This window comes from Zea mays, chromosome 6 (assembly GCF_902167145.1).
Source record: "Zea mays cultivar B73 chromosome 6, Zm-B73-REFERENCE-NAM-5.0, whole genome shotgun sequence".
NCBI classification, from domain to species: Eukaryota; Viridiplantae; Streptophyta; class Magnoliopsida; order Poales; family Poaceae; genus Zea; species Zea mays.
The window spans coordinates 23,100,832-23,113,548 of NC_050101.1; positions in this window are offsets into that span (position 1 = coordinate 23,100,832).

Consider the following 12,717-nt stretch of genomic DNA (forward strand, 5'->3'; position numbering starts at 1 on the left):
TTTAGTTGCTTATCAGTTGCTTTCATGCTTGTTATGATGAACTTGTGCTGGATTCGAATCTTTGTAATGACTGTTGCCAACCTGTGGGTTTCCCCTGCGGTTTGGCCTAGCTAGTAATGTTAATGAAGTCAGTTGCTTAGTTGGGAAACCATTTGTCTCCACTTTCCTTCTTATCTGCGAAGCTGTGTTGAGTCATAATGAGGATCAGTGAAGCTCTTTGTTCACTCAGTGTCATGAAGAATTCTGTATTCTCTTTTCTTATGCTGAAGGGTTGTAAGATCAATGCTGATGTATGAATGTCTTCCACAGATGTCTGACAACAGGCGCCGATGCAACAGGCGTGCTCAGCAAGAGCAGCATGACCAGCAGGAGGAACAACAGAGGCAGCCTCCCCCACCACCCCCGATGTCAGTGGAGCAGATGTTCTTGATGCAGACTCAGGCAGTGCAGGCCATTGGGCAGACTCTGGCAGCCATGCAGCAGGCTCAACAGCAACCCCAACCCCAATTGCAAGTGCAGATGCCCCAGATGCCACGGGATAAGCGTGGTGAGTTCATGAGAGGGCACCCTCCTACCTTCGCCCATTCTGCTGACCCCATGGATGCAGAAGACTGGCTGCGCGCAGTGGAAAGGGAACTGCGCACCGCCCTATGTGACGACAGGGAGAAGGTTCTGTATGGTCCCCGTCAGCTAAGGGGAGCAGCCCAGTCCTGGTGGGAGTCCTACCTCGCCACCCATGCTAACCCCGAAGTCATCACTTGGGAAGAATTCAGCGAGAGCTTCCACAGGTACCATGTGCCGGAGGGACTGATGATCGTGAAGAAGGAGGAGTTTCTGGCTCTGAAGCAGGGACCCCTGTCTGTTAGTGAGTACAGAGACAAGTTTCTGCAGCTGTCTCGTTATGCACCTGAAGACGTCAACACTGATGCTAAAAGGCAGTACAGGTTCATGAGAGGTTTGGTGGATCCCCTGCATTACCAGCTGATGAATCACACCTTCCCCACCTTCCAGCACCTGATCGACAGGGCAGTTATGACCGAGAAGAAGCGTAAGGACATGGAAGATCAGAAGCGCAAGATGAGTGGACACCAGTCCGGAGGCATCAGCCGTCCACGTTTCTCGGGCAGTTCGTCTCAGCAAAGTAGGCCTGGTCACCCATAGGGATATCAGAATCAGAATCAGCGTCCGCATCAGCAGCAGTTTCAGAGGCAGTACCCGCAGCAGCAGCAGCAGCATCGTCAGCACAGCGAGCCGGGAGGTAATCAGTATCAGAAGCAGAACAACTAGGCACCTCGCCTTCCTGCCCCAGCAGCAAATCAGAGCAACCAAGCAGCCCCAGCACAAGGAGGAGGCAGAGGATGTTTCCACTGTGGAGATCAAGGCCACTGGGCGATGCAGTGCCCAAAGTAGTCGGCGCAGCAGCAGACCAACCCCAATGCTCCAACAAGACAAGGTGTACTGCAGCCGGCAGCAGGCAATCGTAACCAAGCGTACAACCGTGGAAAGGTGAACCACTTGGAGGCCAAAGCGATCCAGGGTGCACCAGATGTGGCAGTAGGTATGTTCTCCATCGAATCTCATCCCACAAAAGTGCTATTTGATACTGGTGCAACTCATTCATTTGTCACTACAACATGGGTAGAATTGCATAACATCTCAGTAGAGGCAATGATGCCGCCCATGAGGATTAATTCGGTTGGTGGCAAGGTGCAAACAGATAAAATATGCTCAAATATAATGGTGGAAATAAGGGGGATAGGATTCCCCAGTGACTTAATAGTAATAGACACCCCTGGGATAGACATTATTTTAGGGATGAATTGGTTAATGAAGTATGAAGCAAATGTTAGTTGTGACAAGAGGACCGTAACATTGAAGTCCCCGTCAGGAGAGGAGGTAGTGGCCGAGCTATGGATGCCTAAATTAGCGGAGGGAGCCTGTCATCAGATTTCAGTTGATAGTAAGGAGCCTAACCCGCTCGAGGCTATCAAGGTCGTGTCAGACTTTCCGGATGTGTTTCCCGAGGAACTAACGGGCATGCCACCCGAGAGAAAGGTTGAATTTGCCATAGAGCTTATCCCTGGTACCGCCCCCATTTCTAAAAGGGCCTATCGAGTGTCTGGACCAGAACTGGTAGAACTCAAGAAGCAGATAGATGAGATGTTAGGGAAGGGTTACATCAGGCCAAGCACCTCGCCTTGGGCCGCCCCAGTGTTGTTTGTAGAGAAGAAAGATGGTACCAAAAGGATGTGCATAGATTACAGAGCCCTGAACGAAGTCACTATTAAGAACAAGTACCCTTTGCCAAGAATAGAAGATCTGTTTGACCAACTCAGAGGTGCCAGTGTATTCTCGAAGATAGATCTGAGATCAGGTTACCATCAACTCAGAATCCGACCCTCGGACATACCGAAGACGGCATTCATCACCAAGTATGGGTTATATGAGTTCACAGTTATGTCCTTTGGTTTGACAAATGCACCAGCCTTCTTTATGTACCTGATGAACAGTGTGTTCATGGATTATCTGGACAAGTTTGTGGTAGTGTTCATCGATGACATTCTCATATACTCTCAAAGTGAGGAAGATCATGCAGAGCATTTGAAGATGGTATTGCAAAGACTTCGAGAGCATCAGTTGTATGCCAAGTTGGGCAAATGCGAGTTCTGGATTCACGAAGTCTTATTTCTGGGTCACATCATAAATCAAGATGGGTTGGCAGTGGATCCGAAGAAAGTGGCAGATATCCTGAACTGGAAAGCACCAAAGGATGTTCGTGGGATCAAGAGCTTCATCGGAATGGCTGGATATTACAGGCGTTTCATTGAAGGCTTTTCAAAGATTGCTAGACCAATGACAACATTATTAGCGAAGAAAGTCGAGTTTAAGTGGACCCAAAAGTGTCAAGAAGCATTTGAAGAACTGAAGAATAGATTGACCACAGCACCGGTGTTAGTCCTGCCTGATGTTCACAAGTCATTCTCAGTGTATTGCGACGCTTCTTACACCGGATTGGGATGTGTGCTAATGCAAGAAGGAAGAGTTGTAGCATACTCATCTCGACAGTTGAAGATCCATGAGAAAAATTATCCCACCCATGACCTGGAGTTGGCAGCAGTAGTTCATGCTTTAAAGACCTGGAGACATTACTTGTATGGGCAGAAGTGCGACATTTACACAGATCATAAAAGTCTGAAGTACATATTCACCCAGTCAGAGTTAAACATGAGGCAGCGAAGATGGTTGGAATTGATCAAAGACTATGAGTTGGAGATACATTACCATCCAGGCAAAGCCAATGTTGTTGCAGATGCTCTGAGCAGGAAGAGTCAAGTTAATATGTTGGCATCATACCCGATGCCGTATGAGTTAGCCAAAGAGTTCGACAGACTGAGCCTTGGTTTCCTGAACAGTACGCAAGGAGTAACGGTGGAGTTAGAGTCCACCCTAGAGCGGGAGATCAAAGAAGGGCAGAAGGATGATGAAAACATCAACAAGATTCGGCAGCTGATCTTAGAAGGAAGAGGCAAAGACTTTTGAGAGGATGAAGAGGGAGTAATATGGTTCAAGGACCGATTGTGTGTTCCCGACCTCAAACCTATTCGGGAGCTGATCCTCAAGGAAGCTCATGAGACAGCCTACTCCATACACCCTGGAAGTGAGAAGATGTACCAGGATTTAAAAAGAAGGTTTTGGTGGTATGGCATGAAAAGAGAGATCGCGGAATATGTCGCCATCTGTGATAGCTGTCAGAGAACCAAAGCAGAGCATCAGAGGCCTGCCGGATTGTTGCATCCCTTGCGGATTCCTCAGTGGAAGTGGGATGAGATCGGGATGGATTTTATAGTTGGCCTACCTCGCACCCGGGCCGGTTATGATTCCATCTGGGTGGTTGTGGACCGCCTAACAAAGGTGGCCCATTTCATACCTGTGAAGACAACATACACCGGAGCAACGTTAGCTGAGTTATACATGTCACGGATAGTCTGCCTCCATGGTGTGCCGAAGAAGATAGTGTCAGATCGAGGAACACAGTTCACATCTCATTTTTGGCAGCAGCTACAAGAAGCTTTGGGCACCCATTTGAACTTCAGCTCAGCTTATCACCCGCAGACAGACGGTCAGACTGAAAGAACTAATCAGATCCTAGAAGATATGTTGAGAGCCTGTGCGTTGCAAGACAAGTCAGGATGGGACAAAAGATTACCTTATGCAGAATTCTCCTACAACAATAGTTACCAGGCCAGCTTGAAGATGTCACCGTTTCAGGCACTCTATGGACGGAGTTGTAGGACTCCGCTGCATTGGGACCAGCCTGGAGAGAGACAGGTGTTTGGCCCCGACATCTTGCTTGAAGCCGAAGAGAATATCAAAATGGTTCGGGAGAACCTGAAGATAGCACAGTCAAGACAGCGAAGCTATGCGGACCGAAGGAGAAGAGAACTGAGTTTTGAAGTGGGAGACTACGTCTATCTGAAGGTGTCACCTATCAGGGGAGTCAGAAGATTCGGAGTTAAAGGCAAGTTAGCACCCCGGTACGTTAGACCATATCAGATTTAGGCAAAGCGTGGAGAAGTGGCCTACCAACTCAACCTACCAGAAAGTTTGTCGGCGTTGCACAATGTGTTCCATGTGTCGCAATTGAAGAAGTGTCTGCGAGTACCAGAAGAACAGTTGCCAGTGGAGGGTTTGGATGTCCAGGAGGATCTGACATACATAGAGAAGCCAACGCAGATTCTGGAGTTTGTAGACAGAGTCACCCGGAGGAATACCATCAGAATGTGCAAAGTCAGATGGGGCCACCACTCGGAGGAAGAAGCAACCTGGGAACGAGAAGATGATCTGAAAGCCAAATACCCCGAACTCTTTGCTGACCAACCCTGAATCTCGGGGGCGAGATTCTTTTAAGGGGGATAGGTTTGTAACACCCTGAATTTGGGGGTATAAAATTTCTTTGCTCATATTCACAAATTCAGGTGTTACTTTTCTTTCCTCATCCTTCCCCAATCTTTTCTTTCTCATTTCTATAGGAGAAAGTGCTTATTTTTATTTGTAATAATAGTGTGATAGGTTAAACCCTAAGGGAGTATGAATTGTTGCATCATGTTGAACCCTGGATTTCACTTTTGTTTGGTGCATAATTCTCAAAAGGTCTAATTTGAATTTGTGGCACATTTGAATTTGAATCAAATGGAGAAAATAAAAAGAAAAGAGGAAGGAAATTCCAAAATAAAAAGAAAAGGAAAAGTAGCCCGCTACCCCCGCCCGCTCGGCCTTTCGGCCCATCAGGCCCAACTCGCGCGCGCGCGCCCTCCCGCCCCTCCTCTCTCTGCGCAGCGGGCCCCACCTGTCGGCGCTCCCGCTTCACCGCGCGTGCGCCATCTCCCTCGTTCTCTCTGCCCGTTGGCCCGGCCCGTCAGCCCCGCTTTCCTCGCGCCCGCACCCGCTTTCTTCTCTCTCTCTGCGCCACGGGCCCCGACTGTCAGCTTCGCCGTTCTCGCGTAACCGCCGCCGAGCCGCGCGCACCCGCCTTCTCCGCGCCCACGTCGCGCGTGGGGAGCTCGCCCCAACCCCGCCCTCGGCCACTAGAGCCCCGAACCTCACTCGCCCTCTCCCCCTCCCTCATTTGCGCACCAACCGGCCCTCTCTCTCGCCCTCTCCCTCGCTGCGCGCACGCCAAATCGCCATCGCCGCGAACCGCCGCCGCCCGAGCTTGCTCCTCCGTCGCCGTTGGAGCTCCGCCGTGTCCATTGCCACGGTAAGCTCCGCCCCGGCGTCCGCAACCCGGAACGCGCTCCAATCTCCTCTCCCCCTCCCTATTTCTCTCTGCCCGCGCTCACCCGCCGTCCGCCGTGCAGCCGCCACCGTCGACCCGGGCTACCGTCTCGTCTCCGTCGCCGTCGAGGAGTCCCCGGGGGCCGCTTTGAGGTAAGGAACCTCCCCCGCCCCTATTGGCCCTTGTCTTGCACTCTATCGCGCTTGATTTCTCATCGGAGTCGATTAGCGCCGCCGCCGAGCCATTCCACCGTGAACCACCCTCCTCCGGTGCCCTTACCCCGACCCAGACCCCACCAATAGGTTTCCCGTGCCCTCCCCAACCTCCCCGGCCACTCAGGTCGCCCCGGGAACCCGCAGGGCCCCCGCTCCCCTCGTCTCCGGCGAGCTCCTCCGCCCCGGGGGCGAGCGCCGCCACCCCAGCTAGCCGAAGAAGACGGGAGCCAGCCACCCCATCCCCGCCGTCCCTGGTTTCTCGCAGTTAAGTCCTCAGCCCTTTTATTTAATTTAAAATAGGTCCTTAGGGCATATTTTTAACCCCTAAACGTGTAAAATTCATAACTTTGCCATATGAACTCCAAATTAGGTGCTTCAAATTGCAAAATGTTCATAAAATTATTATCTATCTGTTTATGCAATGTTTCCCTGCTGTTTCCATGTTCCAATTAATGGTTAATCATTAGGATATGATTAAGGTTATTGGAACCCTATTGGAGATAAATAAAAGAAAGTAGACTTTAATAAAAGTTGGAGCACTTAAGTTTATGGACTCAAACACTTAAGTTTAGGAACTTAAACCAGATAATTATTTAATCCCACCACTGACTTAAACCTGAGTAGTGGATAATGACTCATTTTGTATAGTCCTCTACCCCAGGCCTAGAGAACACCAGAGTGCCTATCCCTTTTCTGTTATGAACATGTGACCTCTCTCTGCTGCATATGTTTGGTATTTTGTTTTTGTTTGTTATTTTCCCAAGTGCATAGTGTGAATGATTGCTTTACGTAGACAACGAGCAGTCTGTGTTTCCCGAGGCAGTTGCAGAGGAAGTCCCTGATCAGCAGTTTGGTGAAGGCAAGTGTCCTCTGACCCATTATGTCCTATTCACTTATAACTTACTATCCCGCATTACTTACTTGAAACCTAAGGATTGGCTAGCTTTACACTTTACTTTATCCTTGATGACCTTATGGGCTGTTATGGTTAGCACTCTGCTATTGCCTTAACTTAATCAATGAACATGATGTGACTATTTATGATACTGTTATCCTGAAGATGTTGATGATCTTGTGATACTCTAGGGGGCTCAGGCTGTTTCCTGAGTACCTCTCCGTAAGGACTGGTTCGTTGAGAGACCACCCGGGATAACAGTGCAACCATGAGGGTGAAATGGGATGCCCTTAGCTGATTAATTAGATGAACTAGAGGTGTAGTTGCTTCGCCGTCGTGCCATCAATGGGGTCCAGGCACAGTGCTTGCTCTGCCGAGGCTGAGTGCCGAGGTTCTTTCGTTTTGCTTTTGTTAGTCACTCTCCTGCGGGGAGGGGTACTGTGTTTATCAAACTGGAGAAACCTAACGGGCAGCTATGATCTCTAGGGAATCTTTGTAAAAGCTACGTAGTGATGCCCTGCCGAACCACCTAGGTAGTGGTCAATGGGGATTAGCTCTCCCCGGGTAGAAAGGGAATCATGACTCATGGGTAAAGTGTGCAACCTCTGCAGAGGGTAGTGAAACTGATATATCAGCCGTGCTCACGGTTAAGAGCAGCCTTGGGATCCTCTTTGATTAGAGATACAGATGGTTCGAGATACAAGGATTATGTTATGGTTTTGGTTCGACTATGATGATGTTGTTCCTCGAGGAGGAAATGGTTTACGGGTTGGTTAATGCTAAAATCTGGCTTCTACTAATGATAAATACTTGACCAACTAAAAGCAACTGCTTGAGCCTAACCCCACATAAAGCTAGTCCACTTCAGCCAAACGGGACATTTGCTGAGTACATTGATGTGTACTCATCCTTGCTTTACCACAAAACACCAGGTTGTCCGCATTATAATCACTGCTCAGGAGAAGGCGAAGTCGTGGAAGGAGACTTCCAGGAGTTTCAAGACTACGACGAATTCTAGGTGTGGGTTGGCGGCAACCCCCAGTCAGCTGCCTGTGGAGGCCTTTTCTTTACTGTGTTTTGCTAGTACTTTGATTTACCTGTCAAGACGATGACTATGTTGATGTCTATGACTCTATGATGTAATAAGTTAATACTCTTTTAAGTTATTATTCGAGCATTGTGCGATGATGTTCATTTAAGTAATCGCTGTGTACGTGAGTTCTGATCCTGGCACGTACATAGTTCGCATTCGGTTTGCCTTCCAAAACCGGGTGTGACATGACTCGACTGTTCGGACACGGTGCGGTGTAGAGGACGCTCCGCAAGTCGAGACGGCAGGAAAGGAATCACCGACTTACGTGCAGTGTGTCTAAGACGAGCCATCTACAAAAGACACCGTAAGCACAAGAGTAAGAGCAGAACTAATATGACAAGTGAATAAACCATAGACAGAATAAGATGAAAATTTTGGACAAGGTATAATATAGTATATATATGTAGTAGAACATAGGGTTGGTCGAGGTGACCGACTTTTGAAGTAACAACAGAGGTCAAGGTGAGAGGGAAGGTCAATAGTCCTTAGTACGACCAGTGCTACTCTAGGTCAGCGGTCCTACAGTCAGCACGGCTTTGATACCACTTATGTCACACCCAGTTTTGGAAGGCAAACCGAATGCGAACTATGTACGTGCCAGGATCAGAACTCACGTACACAGCGATTACATAAATGAACATCATCACACAATGCTCGAATAATAACATAAAAGAGTATTAACTTATTACATCACAGAGTCATAGACATCCACATAGTCATCGTCTTAACAGGTAAATCAAAGTGCTAGCGAAACGCAGTAAAGATAAGGCCTTCACAGGCAGCTGACTGGGGGTTGCCGCCAACCCACACCTAGAATTCGTCGTAGTCTTGAAACTCCTGGAAATCTCCTTCCACGGCTTCACCTTCTCCTGAGCAGTGGTTACAATGCGGACAACCTGGTGTTTTGTGGTAAAGCAAGGATGAGTACACATCAACGTACTCAGCAAATGTCCCGTTTGGCTCAAGTGGACTAGCTTTATGTGGGGTTAGGCTCAAGCAGTTGCTTTTAGTTGGTCAGGTATTTATCATTAGTAGAAGCCAGATTTTAGCATTAACCAACCCGTAAACCATTTCCTCATCGAGGAACATCATCATCATCGTCGAACCAAAATCATAAATAGAACCATTGTATCTCGAACCATTCGTATCTCTAATCAAAGAGGATCCCAAGGCTGCTCTTAACCGTGAGCACGGCTGATATACCAGTTTCACTACCCTCTGCAGAGGTTGCACACTTTACCCATGAGTCATGATTCCCTTTCTACCCGGGGAGAGCTAATCCCCATTGACCACTACCTAGGTGGTCCGGCAGGGCATCACTACGTAGCTTTTACAAAGATTCCCTAGAGATCATAGCTGCCCGTTAGGTTTCTCCAGTTTGATAAACACAGTACCCCTCCCCGCAGGAGAGTGACTAACGAAAAGCAAAACGAAAGAACCTCGGCACTCAGCCTCGGCAGAACAAGCACTGTGCCTGGACCCCATTGACGGCACGACGGTGAAGCAACTACACCTCTAGTTCATCTAATTAATCAGCTAAGGGCATCCCATTTCACCCTCATGGTTGCACTGTTATCCCGGGTGGTCTCTCAACGAACAGGTCCTTACGGAGAGGTACTCAGGAAACAGCCTGAGCCCCCTAGAGTATCACAAGATCATCAACATCATCAGGATAACAGTATCATAAATAGTCACATCATGTTCATTGATTAAGTTAAGGCAATAGCAGAGTGCTAACCATGACAGCCCATAAGGTCATCAAGGATAAAGTAAAGTGTAAAGCTAGTCAATCCTTAGGTTTCAAGTAAGTAATGCGGGGTAGTAAGTTATAAATGAATAGGACATAATGGGACAGAGGACACTTGCCTTCACCAAACTGCTGATCAGGGACTTCCTCTGCAACCTCCTCGGGAAACACAGACTGCCCGTTGTCTACGTAAAGTAATCATTCACACTATGCACTTGGGAAGATAACAAACAAAAAGCCACACACCAAACATATGCAGCAGAGAGATCACAAGTTCATAGTAGAAAAGGGATAGGCACTCTAGTGTTCCCTAGGCCTGGGGTAGAGGACTATACAAAGTGATTCATTATCCACTAATCAGGTTTAAGTCAGTGGTAAGGTTAAATCATTACATGATGTTAAGTCCATAAACTTAGGTGTTCAAATCCATAACCTTAAGTGCTCCAACTTTTATTAAAGTCTACCAACTTCTAATTATTTCAAATAGGGTTCCAATAGCCTTAATCCTATCCTATTGATTAACTATTAATTGGTACATGGAAACAGCAGGGAAATATTGTTTAGGTAGATAGACAAAAACATCATGAGCATTTTGCAATTTGAAGCACCTAATTTGGAGTTCATATGACAAAGTTATGGATTTTACAAGTTTGGGGATTAAAAATATACCCTAAATACCTATTTTGAATTAAATAAAAGGTCCAGGGACCTAACTGCGAAGTTCCAGGGACGGCGGGTTAAATTTCAGAAAACCGGGGGTCTCTTTAAGAAGTTGCGCGAGCGAAGCGGTATCGGGGTCTAATAGCCGTCGGATCACAGATCAACGCTTAGGATTAGATCCGCGGGCGGGCGCGCGAGCGCGCGGCTGACAGGCGGGACCGGCGGGCAGCGCGAGCGCGCGGGCTGACAGGCGGGACCGGCGGGCAGAGCGAGCGCGCGGGCTGACAGGCGGGACCTGCGGGCAGAGCGAGCGCGCGGGCTGACAGACGGGACCCAAACGGCAGGGAGACGGGGTGTGGGGGAAGCGGGCCTGGGCCGTTGGATCTCCGGCGGACGGCCGGGATTAGGCTTGACCTAATTAAAACAGGACCGCCCGATCGGGGACGGACGGTGGGGATCGGGTGGCCGGCCTGGGCTTCTCCTACGGCTAGCTGGGGCGGCGGCGCTCGTCCCCGCGGTGGAGGACTCACCGGAGACGAGGGGCGCGGGCGTTTGGCGGGTCTCTGGGGCGACCTGAGTGGCCGGGAAGGTTGGGGAGGGCACGGGGGATCCTCTGGTGGGGTCTGGGTCGGGGCAGGGGCACCGGAGGGGGGCGGTTCACGGCGGAGCGTCTCGGCGGCGGCACTAAAGGACTCCGGCGAGCAATCAAGTGCGACAGGGGGCAATACAAAGGTCGGGAGGGGGCGGGAGAGGTTCCTTACCTCAAGGCGGACTTCCGGGACTCCTCGGCGGCGGCAATGGCACGACGGTGGCCCGGGGCGACGGTGGCGGACCTTCGCGGCTGCACGGGGAACGGCGGGTGAGCGCGGGCGGAGAGAAATAGGGAGGGGGAGAGGAAATTGGAGTGTGTCCCGGGTTGCGGACGCCGGGGCGAAGCTCACCGTGGCAACGGACACGGCGGAGCTCCAACGGCGGCCGGGAAACGAGCTCGGGACGGCGGTGATTCGTGGCGGCAGCGCTTGGGCGTGCGTGCAGCGAGGGAGAGGTGGAAGAGGGGGCTGCTGGTGCGCAAAAGAGGGAGGGGGAGAGGGCGAGTGGGGTTCGGGGCTCAAGTGGCCAGGGGTGGGGCAGTTCCGAGCTCCACGCGCGACGTGGGCACGGAGTCTGCGGCAGCGCGCAGCTCGGGCGGCGGTTACGCGGGGACGACGGGGCTGACAGCCCGGGCCCGCGAGCAGAGAGAGAGGGGAAAGCGGGGGCGGCCGCGCTGACGGGCGGGCCCGCCAGGGCAGAGAGAGAGCGGGGGGGGGGAAGAGCGCGCGCGCGGGATGGGCCGGCTGGGCCGAAAGGCCGAGGGAGGCGGGGTTGTGGGCTTCATTCCCTTTTCTTTTTATTCTGAATTTTGTTTTCTCTTTTCTTTTTATTTTCTCTATTTGATTCAAATCCAAATAAGTCACAAATTCAAATTAGACTTTCCAAAAAATTATGCACCAAGCAAAAGTGAAATCCAGGGTTCAACATGATGCAACAATTCATACTCCCTTAGGGTTTAACTATATTAAACTATAATTACAAATAAAATAAGCACTTTTCTCCTATAGAAATGAGAAAGAAAAGAATGAGGAAGGATGAGAAAAGGGAAGTAACACCTGAATTTGTGAATATGAGCAAAGAAATTTTATACCCCCAAATTCAGGGTGTTACACTTGGAGCTCCCGATTCCGTGGCACGGCTCACCGAAGCAGTCGCGCCGTCCTACCTATTTAAAGTTTGAGAATAGGTCGAGGGCGTTGCGCCCCCGATGCCTCTAATCATTGGCTTTACCCGATAGAACTCGTGTGGGCTCCAGCTATCCTGAGGGAAAATTCGGAGGGAACCAGCTACTAGATGGTTCGATTAGTCTTTCGCCCCTATACCCAAGTCAGACGAACGATTTGCACGTCAGTATCGCTTCGAGCCTCCACCAGAGTTTCCTCTGGCTTCGCCCCGCTCAGGCATAGTTCACCATCTTTCGGGTCCCGACAGGCGTGCTCCAACTCGAACCCTTCACAGAAGATCAGGGTCGGCCAGCGGTGCGGCTCGTGAGGGCCTCCCGCTCGTCAGCTTCCTTGCGCATCTCAGGTTTCTGAACCCGTCGACTCGCACGCATGTCAGACTCCTTGGTCCGTGTTTCAAGACGGGTCGGATGGGGAGCTCGCAGGCCGTTGCGGCGCAGCGCCCCGAGGGGCGCGCCAGAGGCGCGCGGATACCGTCTGTGCCGACGACGACTGCCGGGGGCGCCTAGGGCCCCCGGGCTTTGGCCGCCGGCGCGGGCGACAACGGTCCACGCCCCGA